The sequence below is a fragment of the Micropterus dolomieu genome, linkage group LG13 (assembly GCF_021292245.1).
Source record: "Micropterus dolomieu isolate WLL.071019.BEF.003 ecotype Adirondacks linkage group LG13, ASM2129224v1, whole genome shotgun sequence".
NCBI lineage: Eukaryota > Metazoa > Chordata > Actinopteri > Centrarchiformes > Centrarchidae > Micropterus > Micropterus dolomieu.
The window spans coordinates 2,274,355-2,286,546 of NC_060162.1; the positions used below are offsets into that span (position 1 = coordinate 2,274,355).

Here is a 12,192-nt window from a genome sequence, read left to right on the forward strand (position 1 = left end):
AAAGCAGATGTCATTAACAGGCCCACATGGGGCTCACCTGCTGCTGTGATAACGGCTCGTTGGTGGAAAAATACGGATCACGATGCACGCCCAATGTCGTGATGTCTGTCAGCCGTCGCTCAACTCAACACTAAACCAAATTTCTTCAGTCAGTTAGTGATTTATCTTTCCAGCTGATCATACTATCACTTGATCATGGTCCAATATTTATTATTATTAAAAATATATAATTCAAATAAGTCATGAAGCAAAGTTTTAAGTCAAGCCTGATGTTGCCTGAAACACAAAAAGACAAAGACAAAAATTCCCGGCCTCTCCCTCACAGCGAGGAAGACAGCTTATTCATTTACACTGGTATCGGATCGGAAACCCTGGTTCAACGCAAAACAGCAGCTCTTTGTCTTTATCAAGAAAATATTGATCAATTCTGTCCTCTAGTTTAGAAAAATAAATCTTTACAAAATGTTCGGCATTTCCTCATGCTCCACTGGAGCTGCAGAAATCAATCCGTCGACCAGAAACTAGTTTGATAAGCAAAAATTGGCTGTTCCGGCTTCTTTTCCTGGGGCTTACATTCCAGTAAATTCAATATTTTGGGGTTGTTGACTGGACGGCACGCGACTGTAATGAGCATTTTAAAATATTTTCTAATGTTTCACAGACCAAACGATTAATCAATAATGAAATTAGTTGCAGCCTTACACGCCACGTCTCCGAAGCTTACGACGACATTATTTTTACCCCCCATGTAAAAAAAACAGAAGTAGAAAGAGAGAGCTCCGTCTCCGTTCTCCCTGAAGCCTCAGTATTTGGGCTGCAGTTTGACGAAGCGGCATCGCAGCTGTACGGATTTAAAAGCAGATGCTGCTCAGCTGAAACTCGCTCGGCGTGCACGCGGGGTGAAAGAAAGGGACACTGGGAGCGTCAGCGGCCACGAGGTGATGCAGTGGAGGAGTCGGGAAATACAAGATCTTCTGAAGTGTCCTGTCACCGCTCTGTCCTGGGCTGCAGACAGACAAGGTCCGTTTAAAGACTTTGCTTCTGGCGGTGGTTCCATAACTCTGCCTCCACTACACCTGCTTCAGCAAGGACCAGCACGCTTAGATGACGACCTGCTTACCTCGCCAACACAACCTACCCACACTAGTTTGGTCTTCTGCTGCCTCCTAGGTGACTAGGGATGGGGATCGTTAATTTTTATTGATATTGATACCCTAATTGAGACTGCTTAATGTTCCGATTCTTTATCGATACCACTATTGATACTTTACTATTATTTAGTGATGGTTATTTGGTAAGACCAGACCCAACGTGCAGGCATGAGGTAGTCCTGCACGGTATGAGGAAAATATTCATTGTGCAATAATGTTATATATTGAGATGACATATCACTTGTGATAAATAAACATGTGTTAAAGTGTACTGAGTAACTTTATCTGACATCACAAGTAGTGAGTGACGTTTAGAAAGAATAACATCAGTCTGTATCAGTCCCTCCTCCTCCTCTCTCGCTGGCTGCAGGTAACGTTACCAGGTAGGAGGAGGAGCGGCTGGTTTGTTACTTCGTTTTTAAGACTACAGACGAGTCTGTGCTCCAGACAGACAGCTTTCTATTTAGCTTGTTTTTAACATTTGGAATATCTCAACACGCTGAGCTGCAGGCGGGTGGAAACGGCTTAAACCCTCACACACTCATAGTGACACACACAGTATATATGAGTGTGCCACGGTGCTGAGGTCTCACCACGGACTTTCAGTGCAGCAGTAAAAGGTCAAGCTACATGTGGCGTAATTCTGAAATAGGTTAACTCAGATGCTTTCTCTCTTGTTTTCTGTCATCGTTAAAAACTCTCTCTCATTTATACCTGTACAGGTCGCAGTTCATAAATAATGATAGTGAATTTTATACCATCACACCTGGCTAGACATCACTGCACACAACCTGTCAACACAGCTTATTCATCATTTTGTCACTACTGTATCACCAGTCTGCTGCATTATTATATTTTATACGCATTATAATTTATTCCTAGAAATTTTAAATTAACTTCTGCACTATTTTTTATTATTTTATTATTTTTACTTGCATGATCGTTAAGTCAATAAACTCCCTTCTTAAAACACTTTTAAAGGAGACTTGCCTGATTTTAGTTCACTTAATTTTTTTTTTTTAACTGAATTTTAATTCCTTAGAAAGGTTTTCCTGTTTTAACCCTCTCTTGTTTTTAAACCTGATGGTTTTACGACCTGTGTGTTTTATTTTCTGCCCTTGTGAAAGCACTTTGTAACACGGATTTTGAAAATTGCTCTATAAATAAAAATTATATATATATAAAAAATAAAGCACCAGGACAAAAGACCCATTGAGATAAAATTAAAATCATCAGTTACCGAGGATTTAAACTCCACAAAAGGTGTTTGACTTGTTGTGCAAATGACAAATAAAGAACTTCAGAGTTTAGAAAGCCACAGGAGCTGCTGATCTCCACACTGACGCTGTGACAACACTGTGTTGGTGACTATTTAACACTACAGGAAGTCTACACATGTAAATATTTAACATATTAACAGGATGTCACTGACATTTCTATAGCTGGGTCTGTGGGCAGGTAATTGGACTGTGTTGATAACGTACCACACAGCGCCAAGTGCCAAAGTCCGGACCGGATACATTTGATTTTGAACTCAACCTGGCCTTTAAAATCGTCACTTCGTGGCTTTTCGGCCTCCCTGATTGGACAAAGAGCAGCGTTGTATTTGTGTTTTTCTGTGTCAGTATCTCTTCAGAAAGCTCACCATGCAAACACGACCCGAGCAGCTTATTTAAGCCTCCGGACGTGCAATCACTCTTTTTACCAGGAAAACTAGTTCGACGTTGAAACCTGTTTTTCTGGATACTGCACTGCAGCGAGGTATCGGGGGTGTGAACGGAGCAATTTTCAACCCAAGCAATAATTTCCTATTAATTCACAGAGGGGACTAAAATGAGTTTGATGTTTTAGTTTCACTTTAGGTACCTTGTTAAAACCAGACATACTCCAGTGTGTGTGTCGTCAGGAGGTAAAATAAAAGCTCTTCAAGATAAACAATGCCATTTCGGTGTTGGCTGAAAAGTGGCAGTGGTTGTAACAATGTTAGTTTTGGGATTTAGCACCTTGTGTGACTCAATGGCACCGTCCACATTCATTCCCCAGCCACATTATGCAGTTACAAAAATAACCACTGGCTGTCCTAATTCACACAGAATATTCAAAATGAAATGCTTGAATACCTCCGATGGGCATCAACTGCCTGGGATGTCTGTCTCTTGAGGTGAAGAGGCAAATATAATAAAAAGCTGCCACCAAAAAATGGTGATTTGATGTTTCCAGCAGAACAAGTGCAGCCCCCTGATAACCTCAATAATAATAGCACTGCTATCTATTTTGTAATCAGCAATCAAAACTGCTGCAAGTTCTGCAAACAGATATACACAAATAAGTCAGCAAGTCCTGACAGATGAGCTGAAACAGCAGGAAACTCAGAAAGTTGCGATGACTCAAGTATGACAATGGCGTGCGCTTTGGAAACTTGGATATATGTGAATTGTACGAGCTGTACCACTGCTTCAAGTGTCAGACCGGTTAAATGGGCCCATCTTGTAATGAGTCACTGCTCCTTCCAAGGGTGTGGGGAGAAATAAATAAACCGAACAGCCCGCGAGAGCTACAGAATAATATTAAAATGTTATGAGAATCGACAGACTAATTTTGTTTCCAATTACGCTGAAGAAATTACAATTATAAATCACACTGATGAAAAACAGGGCGATTAAAAGTTTGTTTTTTTTACCGGAGCTCAACTGTGCCGGTTTTTTAAAAATTATTATTGTACTCTCCATCTGTGTGGGGGGTCAATTCATATTTAGTGATTCCAACGTGCCATTATTTTTATTACTAACTGCCGTGTGGTTTAGGGGCTGATATGTTTTCGCGAAGGGAGTCCATTTCCCTATTAATCATAGGAGTGGGAATGGACAGGAAAAAAGTCAACGGGATCCGCAGGACGGGACTCATGTCAGTTTTGATTTATAAATATATATATTTTTTTTTTTTTATTAAACTTCCGGTGGACCACCATGTGACCTTATTTCAAAACAATATATGTAAAATAGTCCATGGTGATGTACAAATTATTAAGTGATAACGTTTGCAATGTGTCCTGAATTACACACGTGATGTTTTGTTTATTTAAAAGGTTTAAAATAAAGTTTATTGTAAAACTTTAAAGCAACGCTACATCTCACGTCTCACACAATATACAGCACCAACATGTTAGCGCTGTAATGCTAAGCTAACATCCATTTGCTTGCTTGCAACTAGCAAGGTAACTTTCCATGTTCCACGCACAAATCCAACGTCTTTTATCGCATCATCTACACATGAAATCTGTTTGACTTTAGCTTCAGTCATTGAGAGAAATAGTCACGCGTCTTTTGGGTTTGTGGTCTTTCTAATTATGTATTATACTAACGGCAAAGTGCGACTTCCTTGACTTAAATTATCTTTTAAACATCGCGACAAACATAATGTGTGCAATTCAAACGGTGTCAACGTACAGACACCAGCTTGCGTTGCATGTTTACCAGACAGCTGTTTCATTTTGTAGTCGGGCTAAATGTACAAAATGAACGTTACTAACTACAGCTTTGATCCTGCCATTCATTTTATGGTAACAGTTGGGAGCAGGGAGGTTGTGAAGACAGATATTTTATGCTTAAAAAGGGGAGATAGAATGGAAAACTGTATTTACTTTGGCATAGTTATTAATAATATAGCAAATAAGAGTTCAGTACAAGGAACTGACATACTGTGAGCCTCCACCTACATCGTTTCCTCCTTCCTATGTAAATCTCGTGCATGCAAAAGACCACGGAAAAACATGGAGAATGCAAACAATCGCTAGATGTTGTGTAGCATCTCGGATCCTTAATATTCCCCCAAACTTTACATAAACCAGCCCAGGTTCCAGAGAAGAGGTCATACGAGCATATGGAGCTGGAGGAAAGGGAAATATTTTCTGGTTTTCCCTCTGATGTCCGGCTGCTCTGCCTCAATTTTTTGATTTATGACGTTTCCTAATGGACAGATAGCTTCACTTGTTGCTGACGCTGCAGTAACCGCTAGCTGCTGCTATCAGCTGGCTCTGAAGCAGCGGTCCAAAGCTTCTGAACTAATGTTAGAGGTGGAAACACCAACACACCGCCGGAGCACCAAGCTTCCAGTCCAGACAGAATCAGCAACAGAACTGCTAGCTGCAGGGCTAACTCAGTAACTAGCAGCAGCTACTGTTAGCAGTTGTTAACGCATACATGTCAACCCTCTCGTTTTTTTCGGGACTATCCCGTATTTACTGTTCTATCCTGGTGTCATCCCGTCTAAATATTTCCCCATAAATCTCGTAACTTTTCTAAGATTGCAACCTACCGTATTTCTTCTGTATTAATGGCTATAATTACAGACAAGTTAGAACTTAAGATTAATAAATTAGAGACCAATGTAGACTTAACTTCTTGCACAAAGATTTAATGAATTAAAGCAACCCACAACAAATTTGCAAAAAAATAAAATAAACAGACAATATTTTCTCCATCAGATCTGATCCAGTGAATCAAGTTATATTGTTGTGTTTTTGTACAGTAATCGATGCGGCCTAGTCTCACAAAGTAGACCTAGATTCGGTGCGGTGAAGCTAAGCCCCGTCCCTCTGATGCGCTCGGGGAAGCTTGCCAATCAGAAGCAAGTGGGCTTTCAGGGAGGGGACAGTTAGGGCTGGGCAATAAAACAATGATAACCATCGCGACATAATTTTCCTCAGTAACAATATAACAAATGTTCAATAAATGTTAGACTTAATTTGTCTGAATCATGAACAAATCAGCACTTCATTTTTAAGATATTTATTTTGTTTAGGAAAAGGGACTAAAAAAAGATTCTACTTCATTTTAATTGCGCACATTTGTTTTGAATGAATGAGACCTGGGATTTTTTAAGTGATCCACTTGTTTGGCATCAAGTATGATTTGACATTTATCCTGATAATTATCGATATCGAATGACATGAAATTTTTCATCATGATAACATTTTTATCCATTTCACCCAGCCCTACGGCCAGTGGTGTTTTTTCTCTAGATCCAACTACAAGTATGAACCTGAAAATTAAGATTCTACGGCACATTTAAAGCCACAACTCTTGGTCAAACTGACTGGCATCTGAAACTAACAAAGCGTCTGTTTTCACTTGCATCCCCACCTTCTGGATGACTTTGTCTCGTCTCTGAAATGGATTTCACTGTAACAGCGGGTCGTCCAATCGCCCCCCCCCCCGTTTCAACCAGCCTCTCATCTCAACAGCCTCCAGTGTTGCTGTCAAAGTCTCACCTCGCTGCCAGAGGACACAGCCTCGGCCCGCCGAGAATGTGGCAGCACCACACTATCTCCAAAGTGCCACATTTAACTGCCACCCCACAAGCATGCGGCTGAAACATTCACACATGCACAACTGCTCCTGCCGAAACCCTGCGCACATAGAGGTTTGTCAGTTTGCACACAATCTCTACAGACTTTATCAGGTTCTGCGATTTCACTAGTTTTCCCTCCCAGCCCGCTCTCGTGTTGTGTCAGATGTTTCACAATCCGAATTTAAAAGTAATACCTCTGAAGCACTCAAGCACAACACCGAAAAAAACATCCATAATGCAACACATTATTGTGATAATAATGACCTAAGTGACATGATTTAGATACATTTTCACATTACAGCGAGTCTTGCTTTGCCGCCTAATAGTGCTTTTACAAGTCCATTAGCTGAGACTTTCCTCTGTGCAGCTGCTGCATTATGGTGAGCGAGGCATCATTAAGCTCATATCTAACATAAAATCACTTAACCACATTCACAGAAAGCTGTACACTGTGCTTATTGCGGTTTATTCACATAGAAACACCTCAAACCTATTTTAACTTTGCGTGCGGGGTTTGATTTCAGCTGAACCAAATCAGGTGATCTCACTGACTGCCTCCTACTTCCTGCCTGATGATGTGCTAATCAGTCAGAAGGCTTGGTATTGACTTTAGCTGGAATGTACAGCGTCAGCACCTCGCTGGCACATGGTTGCCAATAATTGGATTAACTTCCAGCATCAATGTTTCTCAACCTGGATTCATGAACATCTGATGGGGAACTCAGTTAGCACGGTGTGTGTGCGTGTGCATGTGCGTGTGCACGTCCCTGCTGCTATATTAATGACATCCCTTTAAAAATCGGACACTCGTGCGCGCCACCAGGCATTTTACAAAAGGTTTATTCTTTATGGAGTTGGACTTTTAATTTATCCATTTCTTAGGGCAGGACAATTGGACGAATAATTGTGTTACGGTCCTACTCACCAATCAGAGTGGGTGCAGGGAGTGTACGTTTTATAACAACAAATAAAACTAGTGGAAAACGTGTTAACGGCGCCAGCCAAACCGACACTGTCCGGCGTTAACTCACACTGAAATGTTTAAGCAGAGCGTTTAGCTACCCTACGTTGGTGTCATGTTGTTAATTTGTTATTCTGTGTGCTTCAACTACAGATAACAGCTGAGTGAGCCCGCTCCGCTCTCTGCAGGCTAACATTACATATCCACATGGAGCATTTCAGAATAAGAGCGTTTCCCCTGCCTGATTTTGCTGACTTGTTCAGTTGTTCTTGCTTTTCTTGCTTCTACTATGGTTAAGTAGCTACGTAGTTAAATTGGGTTTTTTTTGTCTGTTTTAACTGTGTTTATTGTTGATGTACGATCGGGAGTCTGCAAGGGCTGTTTTATTTTGAAAATCGACCGGATTCTCTCTGCCGTTCTGTGTCTGACTTCCTGCCCGGGTCAGCTGCTCTGTGCTGCTTGACGCGATTTCAGTCAAAATTAGACTGGCAGTGAATATTGACCTTTGGCAGAACTTCAATAAAATTAAATAAAAAAATCGCAAAATCGGAATCTGGCAGAAATATCGCAATTAGATTTTTTCCCCCAAATCGTTCAGCCCTACTGGGTTTATGTTTTCCAATTCACAGATGTCAAAAACACATTTTCTAAATGTTAACTAATAAGGTAATGTTTACATGCACATAACAGAGACACGGCTCCCCTATATTCAACACATCGCCACTGCTGAATTATGACCGCTGCTACTAAAATGCGAGCTTAACACTGAACCCTCGGTGAGCTTCCTCTCCTTGTTCATCAAAAAAAGGACATCTACCTGTCAGGTGCTGTTATAAGAGCAGTGGAGTTAACATTAACACCCTTTCAAGGAAAAATTACGTCGGTTAGAGGCTCAATTAATCGTTCAGCCCTACTATTTATTGTTTCATGTTTGAATGATAGCACAGCCCCTGAGAAACGCTCTCTCATTCTGTCCTGTACAAGTAGCTACACGGTCAGACTGACAAAATCTTTGAATCTTGACTGTGAAATAACGTGATCCTGATTAGGTGCTCAATGGCTGCAAACACACGGCCTAAATGAGTCCTGACAGCTTTACGCCGTATGTGAAGGAGAGTGCGTACACCAACAACATGGAGCTGATCAATACCGGCGCTCCAGGAGTAAAACATGATGTTGATGGAGCGGTTAGTTCAAGTGCTTCTTTGTTTATCCTGTAAACAAAGAACACTGTGACTGTCAACATTTAGGCTATTCTTAATGAACTTATTCTGACTCAGTCCCACAGACACCGTCCTGCTGCACCAAATCCTCACCAGAGCACATCTGTTTATTTCATAGAAACTACAGTGAGCAGCTGTTTTATGAAATTACTGAGTATTTTTCAACACGAAACTATATATTTGTGTTTTTAAAAGATTTACGTCTTCAGCATGAACCAATGGGCTCGGAGCTGAAAGCCACAGACAGGAAGTCAGAGAGCAGTGAGAGATAGACCAACACAGTGTTGGTTTCGGTTTGAGAATCAATCATAAAATGTTGAACACCACCAGCCTCATCCTGTCTTTTACTTTTTAAATTCATGTTTTAGTAAGCTATCATTTGAACATTAGAAAAGTTAGAAGAGCTTTGCACTTACATCAGTTTAATGTTGATTATACCGCTTGCAGATGTGTAATATGTGCATATTCTTAAATTGAAACCATAATTATCACTCCAACTACTTCCTCCACTTGATGTATTGCCTTTTGGTTAATGTAATATGGTTTAAGTTAGCTCTAGGCGCCCTGCATGTTTAGTTTTATCTAATTTGTCCTGAATAAAAACTTGTAAGATGCACAGAATTATTGTGTTTAAGCTTTTTTAGTTTGGCCATTTTGTGATATTAAAATATTTACTTTTGCTTATTCAGTGAAAGATTAAAAATATAAATACGGGTTTAAAGCTTTCATCACGGAAACGTGCATTTTAGAAGCTGTTCATGAACAAAATTATTTATTGATTGCTACCACAGCAGACAATAAAATGAAGAAAATCTGCTTCCCTGTACCAGATTGAGATGTCATCGTTTTGCTAAATGCTAACAAAGCTAAAGACCGTTGATAACAGATCTATAGGTTTCCACCTCACATCAGCTGAATTACTGTTTCCCAGATGCAACCAAAAGATCACCTGACCCCTTTCACGCTGCCTACAGGTCCCCGTCCACCACGACCTCACAGTTTCTGGTCTCGCTGCAATTAAAAACTCTGAACTGTTCTCATTAAATCGGAGGAATTCTTCAGCACTTGAGGGAAATATGTTTTTATAACCTGTGCCGAGGTCAATGTTACTATCTATACGACAACATTACACGCTGCAGTTTTGATAATGACATCAGGGTCCAACAAGGGGGCTTCAAATACCGATGCCAGGCAGTCATGGAAGGCTTTTAGCTTCACCCAGACAATGGCAGTTTATTCATTTCTACTATGATATTTTATGCTACAAATATACAGCTTCGGTTTGACATTAGCATTGTTAGCTGCTAATGGCGGTCACTTGCAACCAATGGAAGCAAGTGCACCTCTGATGGAGCAAGGTACCAACTTCTAAGAGCAAACTTTCGATCATGCAAGGGTAGGTTTGGGTATCGTTTCAATCATTATCGATGCAGATTCTACTTATTGAATCCGGTCTTATTGAATCTCGGTTCTGGTTCCTTCACCACAGATCTTGTCTCGCTGACCTTCATCCTCTCCCTCCTCGCTCATCTTCCCCTTCATGGCTAAAGTGAAAGGAGTCTCTGTCCTAGAGGGGCGTCTCTGGGGACTCGTCCCTAAGAAAAATATATTGAATCATTTGTAGCATCGTTGGTTTCCCTTCAGTATAAAAGCTGAACGTCAGCTCAGACGTTGCTGCTGTTAGCGTTAGCTGCTGCAGCTGGGAGAGCGCGACACGTTGAACACGGCGCGTTCCTTCAGATTCACGCCGTGTTGAAGTAAACGCTTCGTCATGTTGGAGCTGCTTCCTCCCTCGCACCAAACCTCCTTACTGCAGCTGCTGCATTTTGCTGCGTCATTCTCTTTTGTTTTTAGTGAAGCTAAGCTAAACTTTGGAGCGTTTGCTGCGGTCCGCCACGGTCCAGGACTGGAAACAGAAGGACTCTCTTCTTCGTGCTTTGTTGACGTAACAAACGAGGTGACTTTAGGTCAGCGTAGCAGCTGCTGGCAGATAAGAGACACTTTGATGGACTGTAAAATGCTCACTGCAGTTCAGTCAGGAGCTGAAATATGCAGGAAGTCGGGAACCGACGAGCAGAATCCAAACATACGGGTCTTTTTGAATCCACGGTTCTTGGTAATTTGATTCTGGATACAACTTGGAACCGGTTCTCAATACCCAACCCCATACAAAGGGGTGCAAGTTTTCAGTGAAATATTCCTTTAAGAATCTAAATACACCCACCAAGCTAGTCCTCCTTCAGAGAAAATGTGTCTGAACCAACGGACCTGCCACCACATCCTTGTTTTGAAACTCCATCTCTGGTGAAAAAATATCCTACCAGAATTTTTGTCCAACCCTTCAGTCGGCCTTTTTCCCTCCACACTGTCAAGAGTAACTGTGAATTGTGTGTCTGCATTCTGGAGGCATAATGCTGGTCATATTTACCTTCATGTAAATCAAACAAACACGTTTTATCTGACTTGACAAAAATGCAACGTGACAGAACGTTTAATGTACTGGTTTGACGGTCTCAAGCAAGCGTCAGGTTTCTGCAAGTTAATTTAAATACCATACTGACGTGAACCGAAACCCAATAACTGCCTGAAGGAAGGAAACCCACATTTCCCAGCTTTCAAAAAAAAATTCACAAATGCTCAGCAGTAACGTAAAGTGAATGTGATGTGAAGCAAATGGGCAAAAAAATATGGAGGAACTGCTGTTGTGGTTTGTGAAATTATCTCAAAGCGCTGAAGAAACCTCCAGCTATCAAATGATCATGTTTTGGAGTGAGTAGTTTTTATGGTATCCCTCGCAGTTTATAATGACGGATGACATAATCAGCTGTTTGCCTGTACACTGGAGGTGAAATAGATTTTCTTAAAGCCATCAAGAGGGCAAAGCATCTCTGCTTTTCATAATGGATTAATGGAAAAAGGAAGTACAGGAGGTAATGACTGGCTCTTTATCATTTTAAACTCTAATATATGGAATGACAATTGATCCAAGCAAGTGCATTTAATTAGCTTTTATACAATATCCTTTAATTAAATCATTACAGTTGGAAAAAATCAACAGGCTTCATATTCATTACTGTGTGTAACGCACTGTCTGCATCACTGCTTTCTGCTGATCTGCCAAGACAAGCCAGTAAAGTAACTGAACAGCTGACAGGCAACATCACTGTTTGTTTAAATATAATGGTGGTTTAACCCACATCAGACACTGGGAAGTTACCGTGAAAAGCCACACACACATACACACACTGTCAATAATGGTTTTCAGTTTGTGATTATTAATTTTGAAGTACAAGGCGATAACTGCAAACACAAATTAAATCTGACAGCGGTGCCAACTGCCGCCTAAGATCTGCTCTACAGAAAGCTGCTCTTCCTTCACACAATGCTTATCGTTTGACTACAACCAAACACGCAAATTTACAAAACCTCGTATGAGAAGCAGCTATCTCAATAACCAAATATTAAACCACATCCTCTTTAATCAAGTTGCTTGCTACACATGCCCCAA

At 40.9% G+C, this 12,192-nt stretch overlaps 1 protein-coding gene across 4 annotated transcripts in view; it reads right to left on the reverse strand.

Annotated features, from left to right (window-relative positions):
- The window catches only part of grk3 (G protein-coupled receptor kinase 3), a 78,734-nt gene that overhangs the window by 63,581 nt on the left and 2,961 nt on the right, over nt 1–12,192 (reverse strand). The window lies entirely within an intron of this gene.